The following is a 12,067-nucleotide window of genomic DNA, read 5'->3' as shown; positions in this document are numbered from 1 at the left end:
GTACTCATATCTGTGTTCGTCCACCTCCAAGAAATCAGGAAGTGCATCGTCAGGCAGGTAATCGTCAAGATTGCCATAACCGGCCACCGTCCCCGGAGCATTAGACACATTGAGCAGGGGGCACGATTGTTGTGCTTGTTCGCTGAGCTGGGCTTTTTCCCCTTTGCTCGTTCTTTTGACCTTTTAGCACTGACAGTAGTTCCCGACCGCTGGGCTTGGAGATATGTCTGTTCAGTAATGCGCTCATAGTTGGTTCTCGGCGGAGACTTTGGTGGTTTCCTCAGGGCATCGATAGTGCGCTTTGCTTTCACCGGATCTACCTTCTCCTCCGGAGGTGGATGTCTCTTTGCTTTCACCCCTTCAAAGAACTCCTTCACGTGGGTCCGCACAATCATATCGTTTTCCTCCTCGGACCTCTCGTACGGTAACTTCTCTAGAGGCTTGAGAGATGATGGACCGTATTTGTATTGCCTCCCGCCTCTGGTTGTGCTGCTAGACGCCGGAGCAGACGGAGCGGCTGCGGCGTCTGTCTTCTTTCGTGCTTGCTTACGAGGCGGAGGAGAAGGAGTACGACGCGCCGGAGCAGCCGGGGCGGCGGCGGGTCTCTTCCGCCCTTGCTGGCGAGGCGGAGAAGGAGGATGCTGCTGGCTGCTCGGGAGCGCCGGCGCAGGCGGAGAAGGAGGCGGAGTGCCGCCATGCGCCGGAGAAGGAGGCGGAGTGCCGCCACGCGTGCCCTGATCGTCACTCGCCGGAGGAGGAGGCGGTGGAGGAGGCGGAGTGCCCTGACTCGCCGGAGCAGGAGGAGGAGGCGGAGGCGTCCAGTTCAGAAGGTTGATGAGCTCCTTCTTCCATAGGCATGGAGTCTTCAGAGCAGAACCCAGCCTAGTCTCCCCTTCACCGGTAGGGTGGTCAAGCACGAGGTCCTCAAATCCCTCCGTTATTTCATCCACCATCACCTTAGCATATCCTTTTGGAATCGGCTGGCAGTGATAAGTTGTGCCGGGTCCACTAGGATAAACTTGGCCAACAGCCGCCTTGACCTTCAAATTCATCCATCGCGCCATCATGTGGCAATTTTGAGACTCCGTGATACCATCCACGGGATAGCTGGCAGGAGCCGTCAAGACATGCTCCGGCTGAAGCAGCTCGGTGGAAGCCACGCTGCTTCTCCGCTGAGATGGCGGGGTAGCTTCGGGGGAAGCTTCGGCAGGTCGTTTGCTGCGATCTGCTGCTTCTCGTTCCTCTTCTCGATCCTCTAGCCCCATTACCCTTTCGTGCAGCGCCTGCAGTTGGTCCTGCTCCAGTTTCTTCCTCCTCTCGTGGGTTTTGTAACCCCCTGCGTCCGGAAAACCAACCTTCCACGGAATGGAGCCTGGCGTGCCTCGTGTCCGTCCAGGGTGCTCAGGATTCCCAAGGGCCATTGTGAGCTCGTCCTTCTCCCTGTTTGGAAGGAACGTCCCTCGCTGCGCTGCATCGATATAGTGTCGAAGGTTCTTGACTGGTATTTCCAGTTGCTCGTCCGTCCACTGGCAAAACCCTGTTACAGGGTCCAAGGTTCCGCCAGACCCGAAGAACCAAGTCCGGCAACGGTCTGGCCATCTCATTGTCTCTGGTTCGATCCCTTTTTCAAGCAGATCATTCTCAGCCTTGGACCACTTAGGCCGGGCTTGCAGGTAGCCACCTGACCCCGTGCGATGGTGAAGCGTCTTCTTCGCAGCATTTTTCTTGTTTGTCTCCGACATCTTCTTACTCTTTTCCGATGTCTTGTGGGCCACAAATGCGGGCCAGTGATCTTTGATCTTCTCATATTTGCCGATGAATTCTGGTGTCTTTTTATTTTTGACAAACTGGTTCAGCTCTTTCCTCCACCTCCTCATTAGGGTTGCCATCTTCTTAAGAGCACAAGACTTGATTAATTCCTCTTTAACTGGCTTCTCCGGATCCTCCTCTGGCGGTAGGGTGAAATTTGCCTTCAGCTCAGTCCAAAGATATTCTTTCTGCATATCATTGACATAAGACACCTCAGGGTCTTCCTCCTTAGGCTTATACCATTGCTGGATGCTGATCGGGATCTTCTCCCTAACAAGAACCCCGCACTGAGAAGAAAATGCCTTCCTTGTCCGGATGGGTTCAATCGGTTCGCCGTCGGGCGCGATTTCTATGATCTCAAACTTTTCATCCGAGCTCAACTTTTTCTTCGGGCCTCGTCTCCTTACCGAAGTTGTGCTCGATCCGGAGGGCTAGAAATTATAAGGAAGAAAGACGAGAGTAATTAATATGTGTACATATACCAAAACAATGGAAGCATCAATTAACTAGTCAGCACGGCTTAACTAATATATATATACCTGGCCGGGCTCGGTTCGGTCACCGGAGCAGTCAGCACGGTCTCCTTCTTGTTCCTCCATTGTGTCACCGGAGCCATCATGAACATAGTCCTGTTCTTGTACCGGCATTAATGGGCCGAAGCCATCATGAACATAGCCCTCTTCTTCACCCCGTTCTTCCAGCTGACCAACGGTGTCGAGGAGAAATGACGCAACTTCATCCCTTCCATTTGCGATTATGTCCCTCAATATCGCTTCTGTTTCTTCGTCTCGGCAGTGCTCCATAGTTTCTGCAAATATTTACAACATGTTTATATATGGTACAGATGGATATATATATATATATATATGTATATATATATATATATATTAGTGGCAAACGTAGAACTAGCCAGCTAATCACAATAAGGAATCATGTTAGTGGCCTCGACGCTGCTTCTCTAAGGTTTGGGGTCGCCTCGACACAACAACGCTTCCAGAGAGTTAATTTGTCGGGTAGGGGCGTGGCGGGAGGGGGTAGGAGACCAACGTCGTTTTCTCTCTAGGGTTTGGGTGTCCTCGAGAGTTTTGGTCGAGCGAGAGGGACGAGGGGGGGTATTTATATCGACCGTCCCTCATGTCGAAGTTATCTCGAGGGGGTTATATCGACAACGACGTGACAACGACGAGAAAGGAAAATAATTAAGGAAAAGGAAGAACAGAGGAAGAAGGAAGAAGGAAGAAGAAGAATAAAAAAAGAGGAGAAGAAGAAAGGAATAGAGGAGAAGAAGAAAAAATAGAAAAAAAATTCTATTTTTTCTTCTTCTCCTCTATTCCTTTCTTCTTCTCCTCTTCTTTTTCTTCTCTTTTCCTCTTCTTATTTATTTCTCCTCTTCTTCCTCTCCTCTTCTTCATCTTCTTATTTTTCCTTTTTCCTCTCATTCTTTTTCTTCTTCTTTCTTCCTTCTTCCTTCTTCCTCTTTTCTTCCTTCGACCCTCGATCCCTCGACCCTAGAAACCTCGAACCCTTGACCCTGAAACCCTCGACCCTTGACCCCTTAACGACCCTCGACCCTCTACCCTAGTTCCCGACCCTCGACCCCTCGGCGATCCTCGACACCCTCGTTCCCGATGAAAATTAAGAAGAAGAAGAAGAAAAAAAGAGGAGAAAAAAAGGAGAAGAAGCTCCTCTATTCCTTCTTCTTCTCCTCTTTTTCTTCTTCTTCTTTCTCTTCTTCCTCTCCTCGTCTTCTCCTTCTTCTTCTCCTTCTTTCTCTACTTATTTTCCTTTTCCTTATTTTACTTTTTATTCTCCACTAACATAAAATGCACTATCCTAAAATGCAACAAACATAAAATGCACTAAATTGATCAACTAACCTAAAATCAGTGATAAAATGCACTAACCTAAAATCGATATCTACTAACAACTTAAAAAAATACATATATGAAAAAATGCATATATGAAAAAAAACATCATCATATCATCAACAGAAAAAATAGTATTTTTTCTAAAAATCTATCTTTTGCATATATACATCAACATATATATACACTAACCTAAAATGCACAAAAATGCTATCGGAGAGGGGGTATATCGACCCCCTCATGTATCCACATACATACATCTATACATACATATATACTTACATATATGTATAAATTTTTGCAGATATAAACTTTTGCATATATAAAGTTTTTCTAAAATCTAACTTTTGCATATATGAACATATATACACAGAGAACATATACATATATACACAGAGAACATATACATAAAATGCACAAAAAAATAAGAGGAAAGGGCCCCGGTGGCCGGACCGAAGGCGGCGGCGTGTGGTCGGGGCGACGGCGACGGGGTTGGGGAAGGGGCAGCGAGCGCGGCGACGGCGACGGGGTCGGGGAAGGGGCGGCGCGCGCAGCGACGGTGACGGGGTCGGGGAACGGGTGGTGCGTGCGGCAACGGCGACGGGGTCGGGGCAGGGGCGGCGCGCGCGGCGACGGCGACGGGGTCGGGGCCGGCAGGGGCGGCGGGTGCGGCGACGGTGTCGAGGCAGTGGCTCGGCGGCGGCGACGGCGAGGTGGACCAGCCTGACGGCGTCGGGGCACTCGGCGGCGACGGCGACGAGGAGCAGAAGGCGTCGGGGCGAGAAGAAACAGATGGATTTTGGCGAAAACTGCTAAGTGTTGTATATATAGCAAGAGCATTGGTCCCGGTTCGTGGCACAAACCAAGACTAATGCCCCCTTTAGTCCCGGTTGGTGCCACCAACCGGGACCAAAGGCCTCTTTTTCGGCAGCCCAAAGGGCGGGAACCGGCGGCCTTTGGTCCCGGTTGGTGGCACCAACCGGGACTAATGCCCCCCCTTTAGTCCCAGTTGGTGCCACCAACCGGGACCAAAGGCCTCTGTGCTGCCCGCCTCGGGGCCAAAGTTTAGTCCCACCTCGCTAGTTGAGAGGGGCGCGCAGTGGTTTATAAGCCCCACTGTCGCACCCCTCTCGAGCTCCTCTCCACCGCAGGCTTTCGGGCCTACTTGCTATTGCTTTGCCTGATGGGCCTTCTGGGCCTACTGCAGGCCTGAATCCTGGCCCATAGTAGGGTTTCTAGTCGTATTCAGGCCGTGGGGGCCCAGTAGGAGGCATTTTTTTTGTTTTTTGTTTTCTTTACTTATTGTTGCTATATTTATTTTTTTTCCAGTTTTTTTCTTTTGTTTTCTGCATTATTTATCTTCTTTTGTTTTTTGCTTTATTTTTTAATTCTTTTTGCTTTTAGTTTTAGGAAAATTATAAACTTTCTGTTAGTGCCATTAGTTTTCAAATTTGAAAACACTTTTTTGTTTTTTTGTTTTCTTTCTGGCTTTATTTATTTTATTTTGTTTCTACTTACAACAAAATACTTATTGTTGCTATTTTTAATTATTACGAGGGCCGAACCATAAGATATTAAAGCATTTCAAATGAACTCTGAAAAAGTTGAAAGTTGGCATGGTATCATAAATTGACCCACATAGCATGTGCATGTACAAAACGGACAATGGTATCATACTCGTGAGTTACAAAGTTGGCATGGTATCATCATAATAGTTGCGGGAGAAAGTCTTCACTTTTTCTTCGCTTGTGTCATTTGCTTATTGCGCCGTAACCATGGATAATCTTCATCGTTTATCAGGATGCTGGGGTCAGCCTTGACTTTGAAGGGAGGAATTTCATGAAACTTTTCATAATCTTCAGACATGTCTGTCTTGTCCTCCACTCCCACGATGTCCCTTTTTCCTGAAAGAACTATGTGGCGCTTTGGCTCATCGTATGATGTATTCGCTTCCTTATCTTTTCTCTTTCTCGGTCTGGTAGACATGTCCTTCACATAGATAACCTGTGCCACATCATTGGCTAGGACGAACGGTTCGTCAGTGTACCCAAGATTTTTTAGATCCACTGTTGTCATTCCGTACTGTGGGTCTACCTGTACCCCGCCTCCTGACAGATTGACCCATTTTCACTTAAACAAAGAGACCTTAAAATCTACTTCGTAGTCAAGTTCCCATATGTCCACTATGTAACCATAATATGTGTCCTTTCCCCTCTCGGTTGTTGCATCAAAGCGGACACCGCTGTTTTGGTTGGTGCTCTTTTGATCTTGGTCAATCATGTAAAATGTATTCCCATTTATCTCGTATCCTTTCCAAATTAATACAGTCAAAGATGGTCCCCTGGACAACAAGTACAGCTCATCACAAACAGTGTTGTCACCTCTGATACTTGCTTCCAACCAACTGCTGAAAGTCCTGATGTGTTCACATGTAATCCAGTCGTCGCACTGCTCCAGGTGTTTGGAGCGCAGACTGTTCTTGTGGTCATCGACATACGGGGTCAGCAAGATAGAGTTCTGTAGAACTGTGTAGTGTGCTTGAGACCAAGAATATCCGTCCCTGCATATTATTGAGTCCCTTCCAAGCGTGCCTTTTCCAGTCAGTCTCCCCTCATACCGCGATTTAGGGAGACCTATCTTCTTAAGGCCAGGAATGAAGTCAACACAAAACCCGATGACATCCTCTGTTTGATGGCCCATGGAGATGCTTCCTTCTGGCCTAGCGCGGTTACGGACATATTTCTTTAGGACTCCCATGAACCTCTGAAAGTGGTACATATTGTGTAGAAATACGGGGCTCAGAATGACAATCTCGTCAACTAGATGAACTAGGACGTGCGTCATGATATTGAAGAAGGATGGTGGGAACACCAGCTCGAAACTAACAAGACATTGCACCACATCACTCCTTAGCCTTGGTATGATTTCTGGATCGATCACCTTCTGAGAGATTGCATTGAGGAATGCACATAGCTTCACAATGGCTAATCGGACGTTTTCCGGTAGAAGCCCCCTCAATGCAACCGGAAGCAGTTGCGTCATAATCACGTGGCAGTCATGAGACTTTAGGTTCTGAAACTTTTTCTCTGCCATATTTATTATTCCTTTTATATTAGACGAGAAGCCAGTCGGGACCTTCATACTAAGCAGGCATTCAAAGAAGATTTCATTCTCTTCTTTGGTAAGAGTATAGCTGGCAGGACCTTCATACTGCTTTGGAGGCATGCCGTCTTTTTCGTGCAAATGTTGTAGGTCCTCCCGTGCCTCAGTTGTATCTTTTGTCTTCCCATACACGCCCAAGAAGCCTAGCAGATTCACGCAAAGGTTCTTCGTCACGTGCATCACGTCGATCGAAGAGCGGACCTCTAGGTCTTTCTAGTAGGGTAGGTCCCAAAATATAGATTTCTTCTTCCACATGGGTGTGTGTCCCCCAGCATCACTCGGAACAGCTAGTGCATCGGGATCCTTTCCAAAGATTATGTGGAAATCATTGACCATAGCAAGTACGTGATCACCGGTACGCATGGCGGGCTTCTTCCGGTGATCTACCTCACCTTTGAAATGCTTGCCTTTCTTTTGACATTGATGGTTGGTCGGAAGAAATCGATGATGGCCCAGGTACACATTCTTCCTGCAGCTTGCCAGGTATATACTATCGGTGTCAAGTAAACAGTGCGTGCATGCGTGGTATCCCTTGTTTGTCTGTCCTGAAAGGTTACTGAGAGCGGGCCAATCGTTGATGGTCACGAACTGCAATGCCTTTAGGTTAAATTCCTCCTGTTTGTGCTCATCCCACGTACGTACATCGTTTCCATTCCACAGCTGTAAAAGTTCTTCAACTAATGTCCTTAGGTACACATCAATGTCGTTGCCGGGTTTCTTAGGGCCTTGGATGAGAACTGGCATCATAATGAACTTCCGCTTCATGCACATCCAAGGAGGAAGCTTATACATACTTAGAGTCACGGGCCAGGTGCTGTGATTGCTGCTCTGCTCCCCGAAAGGATTAATGCCATCCGCGCTTAAAGCAAACCATACGTTCCTTGGCTCACTTGCAAACTCATCCCAGTACTTTCTCTCGATTTTTCTCCACTGCGACCCGTCAGCGGGTGCTCTCAACTTCCCGTCTTTCTTACGGTCCTCACTGTGCCATCGCATCAACTTGGCATGCTCTCTGTTTCTGAACAGACGTTTCAACCGTGGTATTATAGGAGCATACCACATCACCTTCGCAGGAACCCTCTTCCTGGGGGGCTCGCCGTCAACATCACCAGGGTCATCTCGTCTGATCTTATACCGTAATGCACCGCATACTGGGCATGCGTTCAGATCCTTGTACGCACGGCGGAAGAGGATGCAGTCATTAGGGCATGCATGTATCTTCTGCACCTCCAATCCTAGAGGGCATACGACCTTCTTTGCTGCGTATGTACTGTCGGGTAATTCGTTATCCTTTGGAAGCTTCTTCTTCAATATTTTCAGTAGCTTCCCAAATCCTTTGTCAGGCACAGCATTCTCTACCTTCCACTGCAGCAATTCCAGTACGGTACCGAGCTTTGTGTTGCCATCTTCGCAATTGGGGTACAACCCTTTTTTGTGGTCCTCTAACATGCGATCGAACTTCAGCTTCTCCTTTTGACTTTCGCATTGCGTCCTTGCATCGACAATGACCCGGCGAAGATCATCATCATCGGGCACATCGTCTGGTTCCTCTTGATCTTCAGCAGCTTCGCCCGTTGCAGCATCATCATGCACATCGTCTGGTTCCTCTTGATCTTCAGTAGCATCACCGTATTCAGGGGGCACATAGTTGTCATCGTACTCTTCTTCTTTGCCGTCTTCCATCATAACCCCTATTTCTCCGTGCCTCGTCCAAACATTATAGTGTGGCATGAAACCCTTGTAAAGCAGGTGGGTGTGGAGGATTTTCCGGTCAGAGTAAGACTTCGTATTCCCACATATAGGGCATGGACAACACATAAAACCATTCTGCTTGTTTGCCTCAGCCACTTCGAGAAAATCATGCACGCCCTTAATGTACTCGGAGGTGTGTCTTGAACCGTTCATCCATTGCCGGTTCATCTGCGTTCATTATATATAATTAAGTGTGTCAAAAATCATTACAGAACATCATGAATAGATAATTAAGTGATCAAATTAATAGAAGTTCATCATCACATTAAAACCAAAGTACATACATAGTTCTCATCTAACAACATAAAGCTCTGCAGAGCATCTAAATTAATTAAACCATACACTGAAACTATGTAAAACATTTCAATGCGAAAACAAATGTGATCATAATCGCAACCAATGTAACAACTGATCCAACGGCATAATGATACCAAGCCTCAGTATGAATGGCATATTTTCTAATCTTTCTAATCTTCAAGCGCATTGCATCCATCTTGATCTTGTGATCATCGACGACATCCGCAACATGCAACTCCAATATCATCTTCTCCTCCTCAATTTTTCTAATTTTTTCCTTCAACAAATTGTTTTCTTCTTCAACTAAATTTAACCTCTCGACAATAGGGTCGGTTGGAATTTCCGGTTCAATAACCTCCTAGATAAATAAAATCTATGTCACGTTGGTCGGCATAATTGTCATAAACAATAAATGAACCAATAGTTATGAAAAGATAATATATACCACATCTGAATCATAGACAGGACGAGGGCCGACAGGGGCAGATACCAAAACCATCGCACTATATAAGATGCAATAATAAAAGTAAGAAAATTAAGATTTTTTTTCCTTTCAGAAAGAAGATAAGAACAAGAGGCTCACCACGGTGGTGCCGGAGACGAGATCGGCGCGGGCGATCGACGGCGGTGAAGACGGGGATGGGACATGACGGACCGCTAAACCTAGACAAATATTGAGGAAAATGGAGCTTGGAGGTCGAGCTTGGAGAGGAGAAAGCTTAAGTAGTGTGGGCTCGGGCATTCCATCGAACACCTCATGTGCATAGTAGGTGAGCTAGAGCACCACAAAGCTCTCCCCTTGCCGGCCATGAAAAACAGAGCACTAGGAGTGCTCTGCTCGCGTGCGAGGAGTAGATATAGGCAACTAATTGGTCCCGGTTCGTGCCACGAACCGGGACTAAAGGGCAGCCTTTGGTCCCGGTTCATTCCACCAACCGGGACCAATGGTGGTGGGCCAGGAGCGAGGCCCATTGGTCCCGGTTCGTCCCACCAACCGGAACCAATAGGTCCTGCCGAACCGGGACTAATGGCCCACGTGGCCCGGCCGACCCCAGGGGCTCACGAACCGGGTCCAATGCCCCCATTGGTCCCGGTTCTAGATTGAACCGGGACTAATGGGCTCACCCGGCCTGGACCATTGGCCCCTTTTCTACTAGTGCAACGGAACGGTCGTGAAGCTAGCAATGATCAAGAGGTGATCCTGAACTCCTACTTACGTCAAACATAACCCAAAACCGTGTTCACTTCCCGGGCTCCGCCGAAAAGAAACCATCACAGCTACACACGTGGTTGATGCGTTTTAATTAAGTCAAGTGTCAAGTTCTCTACAACCGAATATTAACAAATTCCCATCTGCCACATAACCGCGGGCACGGCTCTCGAAAGTTTAAACCCTACAGGGGTGTCCCAACTTATCCCATCACAAGCTCTCACGGTCAACGAAGGATATTCCTTCTCCCAGGAAGACCCGGTCAGTCTCAGAATCCCGGTTTACAAGACTTTTTGACAATGGCAAAACAAGACCAGCAAAGCCGCCAGATGTGCCGACAAATCCCGATAGGAGCTGCACATATTTCGTTCTCAGGGCACACCAGATGAGCAAGGCGTAGGGTTGGCATAGACCCTGGTTGCCCAGGGGGCGCCGGACATCGCTTGGTTTGGACCAGCACTCATAGGAGAACTGGCCCAGGGGGTAAATAAAGATGACCCTCGGGCTCCGGAAACCCAAGGGAAAATGGGCTAGGTGAGGCAAATGGTAAAACCAAGGTTGGGCCTTGCGGGAGGAGTTTTATTCAAAGCGAACTGTCAAGGGGGTCCCATAAAGCACCCAACCGCGTAAGGAACGCAAAATCAAGGAACATAACACCGGTATGACGGAAACTGGGGCGTTAAGAGTGGAACAAAACACCAGGCATAAGGCCGAGCCTTCCACCCTTTACCAAGTATATAGATGCATTAATTAAATAAGAGATATTGTGATATCCCAACATAATCATGTCCATCATGGAGCAATCTTCAACTTCACCTGCAACTAACAACGCTATAAGAGGGGCTGAGCAAAGCGGTAACATAGCCAAGCAACAGTTTTCTAGGAAGGGTGAAAAGGTTAGATGCTGACATGGAAATTTGGAAGGCTTGAGGAACAAATAATAGGTAGTGCAGCAAAGCGATAGAACGAAGCAACTAGCATAGCAATGATAGTAGTGAGATCCAAGGTGACGGTCATCTTGCCTGAAATCCCGCTAGGAAGAAGACCGAGTCCACAAAGAAGATGAGAGGATGAAGCCGAACCAAGCGTAGACGAACGAATCCTCACGATCGCAATGAAACGGGAACTATCGAGAAGAAGCACACAACATGGTAAACACACCACACATAGACATGACATGATGCACAAACAAGCATGATGCATGACAAAACTACATGAAGCTACTCATGGCAAGAGATGATGCATACCAGAGCGACACATCAAAGCAAGTTTAAATGAGGCCGGAAATAACATATAACAATTCCGGTAAGTCCTCATATGCAAATTTAGAAATTGGTCCAGAACTGAATAAACTTTATGTTCAAGTTGTTAAACAGCAAGTTAATATGCACCACGATGATCTACACGAAGTTCTAGTCAAGTTACATATAAAGTTCATTTAATTTGGAGCTACGGCCTAGAAGATATGAGCAAAACAAGTTAAACATGGCATTTGAGCAAATTTAAACAAACAAGATTTTAAACATTTTAAGCATGGATGAAAGTGGCATATTATGAAACTAGATGAAAAACTAAGCATTTTTCATATATGAATTGTTTACATATGATGCACGGTTGTGGAGTGTTTATATGCATGAACATGAGCGACTTTTCTGCAAATCTGGCATCTCTGGATAATAGCTAAAATCACAGATCTGTAAAAAAATAGATCAGGCCGAAATCTGCTGGGCTTGGGGTGGCTCACCATGGGCTAAGCCCAGCCGGTGAGGAGGAGTCCGGGCAGGGAGCGTCGGGTCTTGGAGGCAGCAGGCCGGCTGGGAACGCCTGGCTGGGCCTTGCCACAGCTGCATCCGGGTCGATGACTCGACCAGATCGAGCAAGGACCAGTCAACAGGGAAAAGGGACTTGGCGCTGGGTCGTCCTCCTCGCGCAAGGGCGAAGCAGAGGAGGCGAGCAGGGCGGCGGTGGCTGG

The sequence above is a fragment of the Triticum aestivum genome, chromosome 3B, assembly GCF_018294505.1.
Source record: "Triticum aestivum cultivar Chinese Spring chromosome 3B, IWGSC CS RefSeq v2.1, whole genome shotgun sequence".
In the NCBI taxonomy this organism is placed as follows: domain Eukaryota; kingdom Viridiplantae; phylum Streptophyta; class Magnoliopsida; order Poales; family Poaceae; genus Triticum; species Triticum aestivum.
The sequence above is the reverse complement of the archived record's forward strand: the minus strand, read 5'-3'. Positions refer to the sequence as shown.